Below are 11424 nucleotides of genomic sequence, written 5' to 3' on the forward strand. Positions count from 1 at the left end.
CGGAAGCGCTCCTTTCACAGTCCTCTACCTTTTGATAGTCGTCACAGATGTACACATCTGTGTTTTTGTAGAAACTATTATACCCCCCGCAGTCTATAGCCTGACACAAATCAAAGGTAAATGACGTGGTTGAGTCTCTCACATAGGGGAGAGTCAATCTGGCACCGCACCTTGGGGATGGGCCCTTAGTGTGTTGCTTCACTACTGCCCAAACTGCTCTTCTTCTCTCTCGTCTAGTTTCATTTCCTTTGTTACTGAGAGGTGGTTGGACACTACCGGGTGATTGTTCTTTGTGGTCTCGGTCCCCATACGCATGTTCCAACCCCAGAACTAATGCTGCAACTCCCACTACTACTACTACTGCTAGGACAACTGTTGTCTTTTTCCCAAACCCCATTGCCTTCCAAGTTATGGGTGTACTACGCGGGGCTGTTCCCCGCCAAAACATCTCTTCCATCTATACATTTTGGATTGCTTTTCTAATTTCTGCCAATGGGCGGCTAGGAGGTGCGGCTGGGGCACAATGTGTCAGGTGGTGCCAAGGTGCTCCTTTTTTACCTTTAACCTGGACCGAGTGTGAAGTAACCTCCCCCACCTCGTACGGCCCGGACCACCTGGGGTCAGTCCACTTCCTCTTGTGAACTTTGACCCTGACCCAGTCGCCTACCTTGACAGGTAGTGTTGCTTCCTCCTGCGGTTTCCTGTTCGCCAACTGGACCTGCGTAGAAAGGGCTGAAACCAGAGATGTTAGCTTTTTCATATAGTCTGTCATTTCTATTTGCTGAACATCTAACATTGGCATGTGGCCTCCATCTAGTGGAGGTCCTGGCATTTTTCTCCCTGTCATTATTTCGTGTGGGGTCAAATGTGTTTCTCGTCCTTCTGAGGACCTCATAGCCATGAGGGCCAATGGGAGCGCTTCTACCCATGTTAACTTGCTTCCTGCACATGCCTTAGCTATCTTAGCCTTCAATGTCTGGTTTGCTCTTTCCACCATTCCCTGTGACTGTGGATGATAAACTGATCCGAAGGCATGAGTGATTCCCAGGGCCTGTTCTACTTCTCTTAGTAGTTTGTTGTTAAAATGTGTGCCATTATCTGACCTTATTCGCCTGGGGACCCCATACCTCGGGATGAGTTCAGTTTTGAGCCATTTCACCACTGTTTTTGCGTCCTCTTTTCCGGTGGGAATGGCTTCTACCCACCTAGAGAACCTGTCTACCATCACCAGAAGATACCTTTTTCCCCCTACCACATTTTCTGCGCCCATATCAGTATAATCTATACTGATATCTTGAAAACAAGCTGTGGGGACTGGGTACGCTCCTTTTAGTGTGGTGTATGGTTTCTGAACATTATGCTCTCCACACACCCTGCATTCCTGACAAAAATGTGTCACCATGTCCCTCAAATTGGGGTGCCACCACAGCTCAGACAGATTCAGGAGAGTCTGTTTTCTTCCTTCATGTGTTGGTCTGTGTGCCTCAGGTAGCAACATTCTGCACATCTCGGCTGATGCTGCTATCTTTCCTTGATGAGACCTCCATATCCCATCTTTGTCTTTTGTGGCGCCGCTCCGCTGCCACTGATTCCATTCATAGGCTCCTGACTGTATCCAGCCTTGATGAGTGGTACATCAGTACATGTCTGTCTCCCCCTTTTTTCTGAAATAAAATGGCATTGAGAAAGCCATTGTTTTCAGAAACATCCATATGAAATGGGAGTGAGTAGTCTGGGGAGGTGAGTGTCTCTGCCCTTGCTAGGGCACTTTTGAGGTCAGAGAAGGCGGCCTCGGCCTCTGTTGTCCATAGGAGGGGGGGCGGTGAGACAGCGATGAGTTCTGTTGGTATAGTCAGGGATATGTGAGCGGCTGTATCCTGTGAGGCCCAGAAAAGACAGCATGTCTGCAACTGTGAGGGGCTTCTGACTGTTGGGGGTTCTGTGAGACTGTCATTTGTTTAGCTTTGCTGGGCTTGGGCTTGTTTAATTCTTCCAGTTGTTTCTTCAACAATTGAGTTTGTAGTCTTTTTAATTCATCTTCTTGTTGCTCTGCTCCTTTTTGGTGTTTTGACAGGAAATGACGCACATTCTCGCCCCATGTTGCATCGGTCATTGTTTGCAGGCCTACTACTCCTCCTAACTGTGTCTGAACTGCTGTGGGTAATCCCCCTAGTACCCCATGGCGGAACAGCGCCACTGTGGCGGCGGACTGGTCCCACGGTTCCCTCATAGCACGCTGCCAAATCTTTTTTGCTCTATCTGCATAGGCATCAAATTTTCATCACTTAGTCTTTTTAAATCATGCCATGCTGCATGATCCCCAACTGTGGGATACATGCGGTGCAGCTCAGCCCAAATGCCAGGGGTTACTGCTGATGCAGGCACTGATGCGGGAACAGTGGGTCCAGCTCCCCTCTGGTGAGGGCAGCACTAGCTTCATCTGCTCCCATTACTCTACCCAATACTGCTCTGAGATCTCCCAAACACAGCTGCACTCCTGCTGTAAGACTATTGAAAGCTGTGAGGAAATGCTCAGCCCCTCCTGTCAGGGAGGGGAGTTTTGCACACAGAGAATCTAAGTCACCAAAACTGTAAGGGGTGTACATCAACAGTCCTCCTCCTCCTCCTACTGGGCGGAGTGGGCATTGTAGCCCCGCCTCTGGTGTGTGGCGCGTCTGCTCTCCCTCACTGAGCTCATTCACTGTTCGACGCAGCTGCTCTTGCTGCTTTTTTATCTCTCTGAACTCTTTGTTAAGTTTTTCCCTTATTCTAGTTGATCTTCGCAGCATAACTTCGTCAGGGTCCTCGTTGGTAAATTTACCTTTAAATGTGCCTGCTACAAAAACGTCTTGAGGACTTTGTGATCTAGATCTGGGCCTGCGTTTATGTCGTTTTTTAGTCCTTTCCCTAGAGCTGGAGCTTCTGTCTGTTTGCTCACTTTCCCTGCTGCTGTCTGACTGTTCGCTATCTTCCTTACTTCCTGAGTCTTGTGGGGTACTATGGTGAGGTGGACTGGGTCCTTTTACTGACATGTGAAAATGCTCTGGATTTTGTTGGCAAAAAGACGCTGAATATGGGGTACTAGCTTTGCTTGGGCCGGCTGGGACTGTAGCCGCTGGTTGTGGTGGAGCCGCTGCTGCTCCCCCTGGCGCTGACTGTACCATTAAATTTAGATAACATTCTAAATCCTGTACGCGGCCCTCTAATGCCGGTATCAATGGGTCCTGTGGTACGTCTATTTGTAATGCATTTGGCTGTAAATGGGCAGTTACCACTGGGGCTTGGACTGTGGGTTTTGATGCCGTTGGACCTGTATACGGCGGCGGTGGAGCGGAAATTCTTAGGTTTCTTATATCTGGATAAAAAGGGTTTGTTGGCGGGGGCGCCTCAGCGGGCAGCGGGGTTTTCTCTGCGCTAACGGTTTTATTCTGTTCAGCTTCTGTCTCAGTTTTTGGTGAACTTTTGTCATCTTGTTTTGTCAATCCCAATTGTTTCTGTATTGCATTTGTCATTTTCAACCCCACCCCATATTTCTCTTTCTGCGCTTCATACTCCTTCTGCTTTGGTTTAGTCAATTTAAACCATTTTCTTTTCTTTTCCTCCTCTGCCTGCCTTTCCGCATACTCCAACTTACTTTTTTCATACTTCACTATTTCATTCACTTTCTCCGGGGACGGCGCCCCTTCTCCCTCAATCCATCTCCTCTCTCCCATTCTTTCACAATCTCTTTTGCTACTTTCTCCTCTCCTTTACTGCCATACTTTTTCACTGCCCCTACTAACACTTTACCATAAGGGGTCGTCATTTTACAACAAATAAGCAGTGAGAAAAAATCCAACAAGCCAAACCACAACAAAAATCACACATGCAACAACGAACAACTTTTTCATTAAGACTCCATCTAGAGCCTTTTTATGTACATCTCTATAATCTTTACAACTTAAAAAGTGACCTCTCACTCCTTCGCACAAATACACTCGCGGTGGACTCGTAATATACAATGACAATCTGTTAACTGCAACTCTTTTTCAGGATGTTCACACAGAACCAAGGGGCAATTCACAATCACTCATCTGAACTATCTGTCCTTAGCAGTCTCCTACCTCGTCAACCATCTGGACGTATTTTCCTCTGACTATTTGTCCCTTTTCCTCTCCTACCGCCACCCGTATTATTCAACAATTCTCTTACAACTCTCTAGTTGTTTTTCTCTGTTTAATCACATCACATGCCCCAACATTTCATCTGTTTATATCCCTTTAATTACAGCACATTCAATCAATACATTTCGCTTAAAAACAACACTTACGACAGTTGAAATGTGATCACATCAATTTAGTTTTCAGCCAATAACAGAATTTTGATTTTAAACAGGCTTCTGCTTACCTTTTTTGTTGAGAGCTCTCAGTGATCACACCAACGAGTCGCAGTATCGCCGCTCAGTCCCCTTCACGGGCTGCGGGATGTCAGTCCGGTGGCTGAGCTGAACCGGACCGTGGACACAATGCCAAGGTCCAGTTGGATTCTCCTGTCCAATTACGTTATCACGTCGGGGGTCGCCAAATTTGTTGGAGAAATCCTTCTATAAACTGACAACTGACTCCATGATGTATTAACACAGCGTTTATTCTTGTGGTCAACAGATGAATGCGTTTCCGAGCAGTTACACGTGCACGGACCTGATGGAGACTTGTCTAGTACAGAGGTCCCCCAAAGGCACTTAAACAATATTGTGCTCAGGGTTATATTGGTTCCCCTTGTGGGGCCTGATTGGTCAGCTATACTGTTGCTGGGTTACACTCTCTGCTCTGCCTCTTCCCTCTTTCTTCTTATTATTTTCAGTTATCATTTACCTCACCAGACAGCTATGTTCACTCCCTCCTTAGTTTGTATGTCCTGTTCTCTGAGTTATCAGACCGTCCTGAACTTCAGTGTCCTTGGCCTCACCATCTCCTCCTCCCGTGCTCACTGTAGCATATCTGACTAGATAGCCCTGTCTGTTCTCTCCCTCCTAGCTGTAACCCAGCTGCAAAGCATAATGTATAATATGTCACACATACACACACTCTTATTTAGTCTTTGGTTAATTCAGTATATACTTTAAGCCAGCTTTTACGTGGCCGTTCCTGAGTGCCCTGTTCATCACCACCTCAGTCATTGTATTATTTTCCCACAGGAGGCATGGATTGAATAATCTTGTTTATTTATTGAATGTGATGGAAAAGAGAGTGTCATACGCAAATTCATCAAAATACTACTATCACTTCTTAGCTTTCCAGCCGCTGCATTATCAATGTACGATCATCTTACGCTCTGATTGGCGTGATACGAACGTTTCATGAATATCACGTAAATCCTGTCGTAAGAGGATTTCTGCGCTCATATCTAGCCCACCTCTTTTTTTTGTTTCATGTTATGTCTCGGCAAGAAGTATTATGCTTTTGGGTCGTCCGTCCAGCTCTACATCAGAATCAGAAATTCTTGATTGATCCCTAAAGGGAAACTCTGGAGAAAACCTTCTCCTTCGAGCCGGATTTGAACCAGCGACCTAAGGATTTCAGCTACATGCCTCTACAGTCCTCCGCTCTACCAACTGAGCTATCGAAGGGAGCTAGTACATATACACACACTTCCTATCTTTTGAATGTGATAACACAGTACCCCCTGGAGGGACTTTCAGTGATAGAGAGCGTTTTCAGTCTCAATGCCCAGATGTATTACAAGATTTGAAGTAAACATTGTATTGCCAAGTGATGGTGGTATAGTGGTGAGCATAGCTGCCTTCCAAGCAGTTGACCTCGGTTCGATTCCCAGCCATCGCAGTAGCTTTATTTGAGTTGAGTTACTTTTTTTACAAGAAGTCAGCTGAAAGGTTACTTGCCCAACCTGGTTTGATAAAATCTCTTTTAGTAGCATGGTTATGGCCAAAATGATAATGACAAATACTTTGATCAATATGGAGATCACAATTACTTGTGGATTTTCTTCTCCAAAGTGCTGGAAAGGAGTTTTCACCAATTGTTGAACCTCAGGTTAAAAGGAACAATCCCAGCAAGGTATTTGTCATACTAAACTATGACTGTCTGATTTTTGTCATACTATACTAAACTTTATGATTTGTTTACATACTATACTATGACTTTTTTCAACATACTACGACATTTTTTGAAAAAGGGGAATTAGCTCAAATGGTAGAGCGCTTGCTTAGCATGCGAGAGGTAGCGGGATCAACGCCGCATTCTCCAGAGGACTTTAGATTCTTCTTGTTTTACAACAAGAACTATAAATCTGGACTTTTTATGACATACTACACTACGACTTTTTATGAATATTTAGACATACTATACTATGACTTTTTATGACATTTTATGAATATTTTGTCATACTATACTATGGCTTATATGAATTTTTGACATATACTATAACTTTTTATGAATATTCGACATCCTATACTATGAATTTTTTCAAATACTATGCTATGAATTTTTTTGACATACTATACTATGAATTTTTATGATTTTTTATGAATTTTTGACATACTATACTATGACTTTTTTTTTTTTCCAACATTATCTTTATTGGTTTTTCAACAGTGTTTCCAACAATACACAAGGCACAAGTGTGCTCCCACATCAGAGGAAAGTCCAGGGTAGTTAGGTTAATGTTCAATATTCAGCTCCTTTCCTTGCATGCCAGGTTTTTATAGAATATTTTAGAGCAGCACTTATTACATATAAAATATATGAGAAAAGGAAAACAACATCCCTCACCCCAACCACCCTGAGAAAAAACAACAAATACAACAATAACGGTTTCTCTATTTTCCAGGAGTTAGCCCAAATTATTTTAGTATTGTACGTGGTTCAGAGAACACAAACTCAAATGTACAATTCAAAGTAAAGTAGTCAATTATACAAATAAAAAAGATTATTTTAGGACACTGCAGAAGACCAACCGCTACTATAACTCACCCGCCACCCTCATATCTATGTTTTTTATATATTCCATAAAAGGACCCCAATATTTTGAAATAGCGATAGTTTCCCTTTTATATGAAAGAGATCTTTTCCATGGTAAGGTTGTGGATATTTCAGTGATCCATTTAATGAATTTTGGTTTACTGGTACTCTTCCATGAGAGCGCTATGACCCTTTTTGCAAGTAGAAACATAAATCCAAGGCAGTATAATTTTTCGGGACATGATGATTCGTCAGGATATAACCTAGGATGAACAACTTGGGGTCAAGAACTAACTTTATACCTAGTATCGTCTCTAGAGCTTGTTTTATCTCCCTAGAATGTAAAACTTTCTGCATTTCCAGATGCAATGGAAGAATGTTCCTTTTTCTTCTCCACATCTAATACACAAGTCTGGGATGGCACCATTGTATTTATTAGCTTTTCTGGCGTCACATAAGTTCTCATTAGCCAATGATATTGCAGTACTTTGAGGCGGTGTATTGATAGTTTGTGTTTGTGCTTCAGCACACGCCTTCTCCCAGTCTTCCAAAAGCAAGTTCTCCTGTAGATCCTCCCTCCAGGCATTGAGCTTCCATAGAGATGACTCAGAGGATCCCTCCACTAACATGCTATATAGTTTAGAAATAATTCCTTTTCTAAAGGCAAGGCAAGGCAAGGCAGCTTATTTGTATAGCACATTTCAGCAACAAGGCAATTCAAGTGCTTTACACAAAATCAGTTGACAGATAAAACACAAGTAAAAAACAGTTAAAAATCACAAGCATTAAAAACCGGTAAAACACATGAATAGACAGTTAAAAACAAAGAGAAACATAAAACACAAGAATAAAATTTACAGTGCAGCATAAGAAAATTTAAAGAAATGATTAGTCATTTAAAGAAAGGCAGCATCAATAGAAAGGTCTTCAGCCTTGATTTAAAAGAACTGAGAGTAGCAGCGGATCTGCAGGTTTCTGGAGTTTATTCCAGATATGAGGAGCATAGAAACTGAAAGCTGCTTCACCCTGTTTAGTTCTGACTCTGGGGACAGAAAGCAGACCTGTCCCAGATGACCTGAGAGGTCTGGGTGGTTCATAGTGTAGTAGCAGATCAGCAATATATTTGGGACCTAAACCGTTAAGTGATTTATAAACTAGCAAGAGTACTTTGAAATCAATTCTTTGAGACACAGGAAGCCAGTGTAAAGACTTCAGAACTGGAGTGATGTGATCCAGTCTCTTGGTCTTAGTGAGGACTCGAGCAGCAGCGTTCTGAATCAGCTGTAGCTGTCTGATTGATTTTTTAGGGAGACCTGTAAAGACCCGTTACAGTAGTCAAGTCTACTGAGATAAAGGCATGGACAAGTTTTTCCAAATCCTGTGACACATAAGTCCTTTAACACCTTGATATATTCTTAAGGGTGATAGTAGGCTGACTTTGTAATTGTCTTAATGTGGCTGTTAAAGTTCAGGTCTGAGTCCATGACTACACCAAGATTTCTGGCTTTGTCTGTTGTTTTTAACATTGTTGTTGAAGCTGAGCGCAGACTTTTAATCGTTCCTCTCTTGCTCCAAAAACAACCACCTCAGTTTTTCCTTCATTTAATTTCAGAAAGTTCTGGCACATCCAGCCGTTAATTTGTTCGATGCACTTAGTCAGTTTTTGTATTGGACTATAGTCCCCTGGCGATAAGGTTATGTAAATTGTGTGTCGTCCGCATAACTATGGTAACTTATTTTGTTTTTCTCCATAATCTGAGCCAGTGGAAGCATGTAGATGTTAAACAGAAGAGGCCCCAGAATGGAGCCTTGCGGAACTCCGCACGTCATATTTGTACGCTCAGATGCATAATTACCTATAGACACAAAGTAATCCCTATTCTTTAGGTAGGATTCAAACCAGTTTAGTACTGAGCCAGAAAGGCCAACGCAGTTTCCAATCGGTCTAGTAGTATGTCATGGTCGACCGTGTCAATGCAGCACTGAGATCAAGTAATACTAAGATTGAATTTTGCCATTATCTGTGTTAAGGTGGATGTCATTAAAGACTTTGACAAGAGCCGTTTCAGTGCTGTGGTGTGGTCGGAAACCCGACTGAAAGGTATCAAAACTGTTGCTTAGTGACAAGAAATGGTTGAGTTGTTGAAAGACTACTTTTTCAATGATTTTACTTAAAAACGAAGGTTTGATATTGGCCTATAGTTGCTCATTAGTGACTTGTCTAGGTTGTTCTTTTTTAAGAGTGGCTTGATTACTGCAGTTTTCAGGGCCTGTGGAAAGATACCTGAAAGAAGAGATGTGTTCACAATCTGTAGAAGATCAGAAGTCAAACATTGGAAACATTTTTGAAAGTCCCGTTGGTAGAACATCAAGGCAACAGGTCGAGGTTTTCAGATGTTGAATAATGTCCTCCAGTTTGTATGGTTGATCGTGTGAAATTCTGTCATATTGGAACTATTTTTGCTTGAACACTGTGACAACACATATCCTGGACTTGATATGGAGGCACTGACTGTTTGTCTAATCTTTTGAATTTTGTCTTTGAAGAAGGAGCAAAGTCATTGCAGGCCTTGGTAGATAAAAGTTCAGATGCTACTGGTACTGGAGGTTTGTTAACCTATCAACAGTAGCAAACAAGCACGGGAATTATTATTGTTTCTAGAGATAATATCAGAGAAAAAGGACCTTCTTGCATTCCTCAGTTCCAATTATAAATGCGAAGTCTCTCTTTATAGGAGTTATAATGGACCAGGAGATTTGTTTTTTCGCCACCTTCGTTCAGCTTCCTACACTCTCTTTTTTCTGTTCTCACCAGTAGGACATTTCTCCATGGAGATCTTTTCCTTACCAGATACAACTTTGACCTTAGTGGGAGCAATGGCATCAATAACATTTGTAATTTTACAGTTGAAATTATCTACAAGCTCACTGACTGATAGCCCAGAGAGGGCTGGTGTGGAGGAGAAAAGCTGAATAAATGTGTCACTGGTGTTTTCAGTGTATACCGTTTTCTGATTATCTTTGTTTGGACACTTTTGGGCACAGAGATAGTGCCGTTAAAGAAAACACAGGAATGATCTGAGAGAGCAACGTCAGTAACCACAACCTTGGAAATGTTCAGACCTTTGGAGACAATCAAGTCCAGAGTGTGCCCTTATTGTGGTGGGCTCCGTCACATGCTGAGTCAGTCCATAGTTCTCAAAAAACACAACACAGCTCTTTTGTCCCCCTGTCCTGGGGCTGTCAACATGAATGTTAAAATCACCCGCAATGATTACACAATCAAAGTTAATGCAGATAATAGACAGCAGTTCAGTGAAGTCATCAATGAAGGTTTGCACAATATTTAGGTGCCTGTAGATATTTAGAAACATCGCTTGAGGGGAAGATCTTAATTGAAGAGCAACATATTCAAAAGAACAAAATTTCCATAACATATTGCGTACAGTGGAATGAGTCATTAAACAAAATGGCGACTCCACCTCCTTTCTTATTCACTCTATTCTCACTCATAAAACTGAAGTTAGGGGGAGCGACTCGATGAGAACAGCACGCGGGTATTATGGTCTAACCAGGTTTCAGTTAAAAACATAAAATCTAGATTGTGCTTAGTAATAAAATCATTGATTAAAAATGATTTCCTGCCAAAGACCTGACGTTTAGTAAGGCTAGTGTTAGTGTGTTTTCATTTTTGGGACAGGCTGTAGCTGACAAGGAATGGATGCTAAATTTTGCTAAGTTTGCAGTTAAGTGCTTATTCACCATTCTTTTCCTATTACCTATCACAACAGAAATTGAGGAAGAATTGAATCCACAGGGCCCGGCTTGTCTTGAAAAGAGTCATTAGTATCACTAGTCCTGCAGCCAAGGCCCGGCACATATCAGATAGTGCTTGCCAGATTTTGCACACAAGCGTCCTTATCAGTCTGGGGGGAAGGAGTTTTCTGACATCCTGGTAGTGGTGCTTGGCGTTTTACTTTTGCCCGGGTTGAGCCATGGGGGTGGAAGGGGTGCATAATTGATGGGGGAAATAAGGGAAAGGGTGTGTGGAGACATCAGTAGAGACAGCGATGAATCCTCAGAAGGTTCGGGGTTGGGAAGGTTTGAGGGGTGCGGACGGGTGAAGAGGGGAGTGGAGGTTTCGTGTCTCTGCTCTCTGGTCTCCCATGGTCAAATCTTTGCACAGGCGGGGGCTGTGCTGGATCACTGCCGCACTTTGTTGTGTCTTCCTTTGTTTTGTGACCTTGGCAGAGGGAGCAGATGTGTAGTGCAGAAAGTAAAGCAGATTAGAGTGAACAGCTTTACTCCTGGCTTGTTAAGGGAAAGTCTATCTGCTTTAAAAAGATGTCTGCGCTCCCAGAAAATGTTTAAATTGTCAATGAACTTCAGAGAGTGGACGGTACATTCAGTTGAAAGCCCTTTGTTTAGTCCCAACAGTCGGCTGAATCTCTCATCTCCTCTTCTG

At 42.7% G+C, this 11424-nt stretch overlaps 1 non-coding gene across 1 annotated transcript; it reads right to left on the reverse strand.

Annotated features, from left to right (window-relative positions):
- Window positions 1–5520: 5520 nt before the first annotated feature.
- On the reverse strand, window positions 5521–5608 carry trnay-gua (transfer RNA tyrosine (anticodon GUA)). Its single transcript is given in 2 exon segments — window positions 5521–5556; window positions 5572–5608. It is a non-coding gene; the product is annotated as a tRNA-Tyr (tRNA).
- Window positions 5609–11424: the final 5816 nt, after the last annotated feature.

Source organism: Etheostoma spectabile, unplaced genomic scaffold, assembly GCF_008692095.1.
Source record: "Etheostoma spectabile isolate EspeVRDwgs_2016 unplaced genomic scaffold, UIUC_Espe_1.0 scaffold00018807, whole genome shotgun sequence".
Classification (NCBI taxonomy): Eukaryota; Metazoa; Chordata; class Actinopteri; order Perciformes; family Percidae; genus Etheostoma; species Etheostoma spectabile.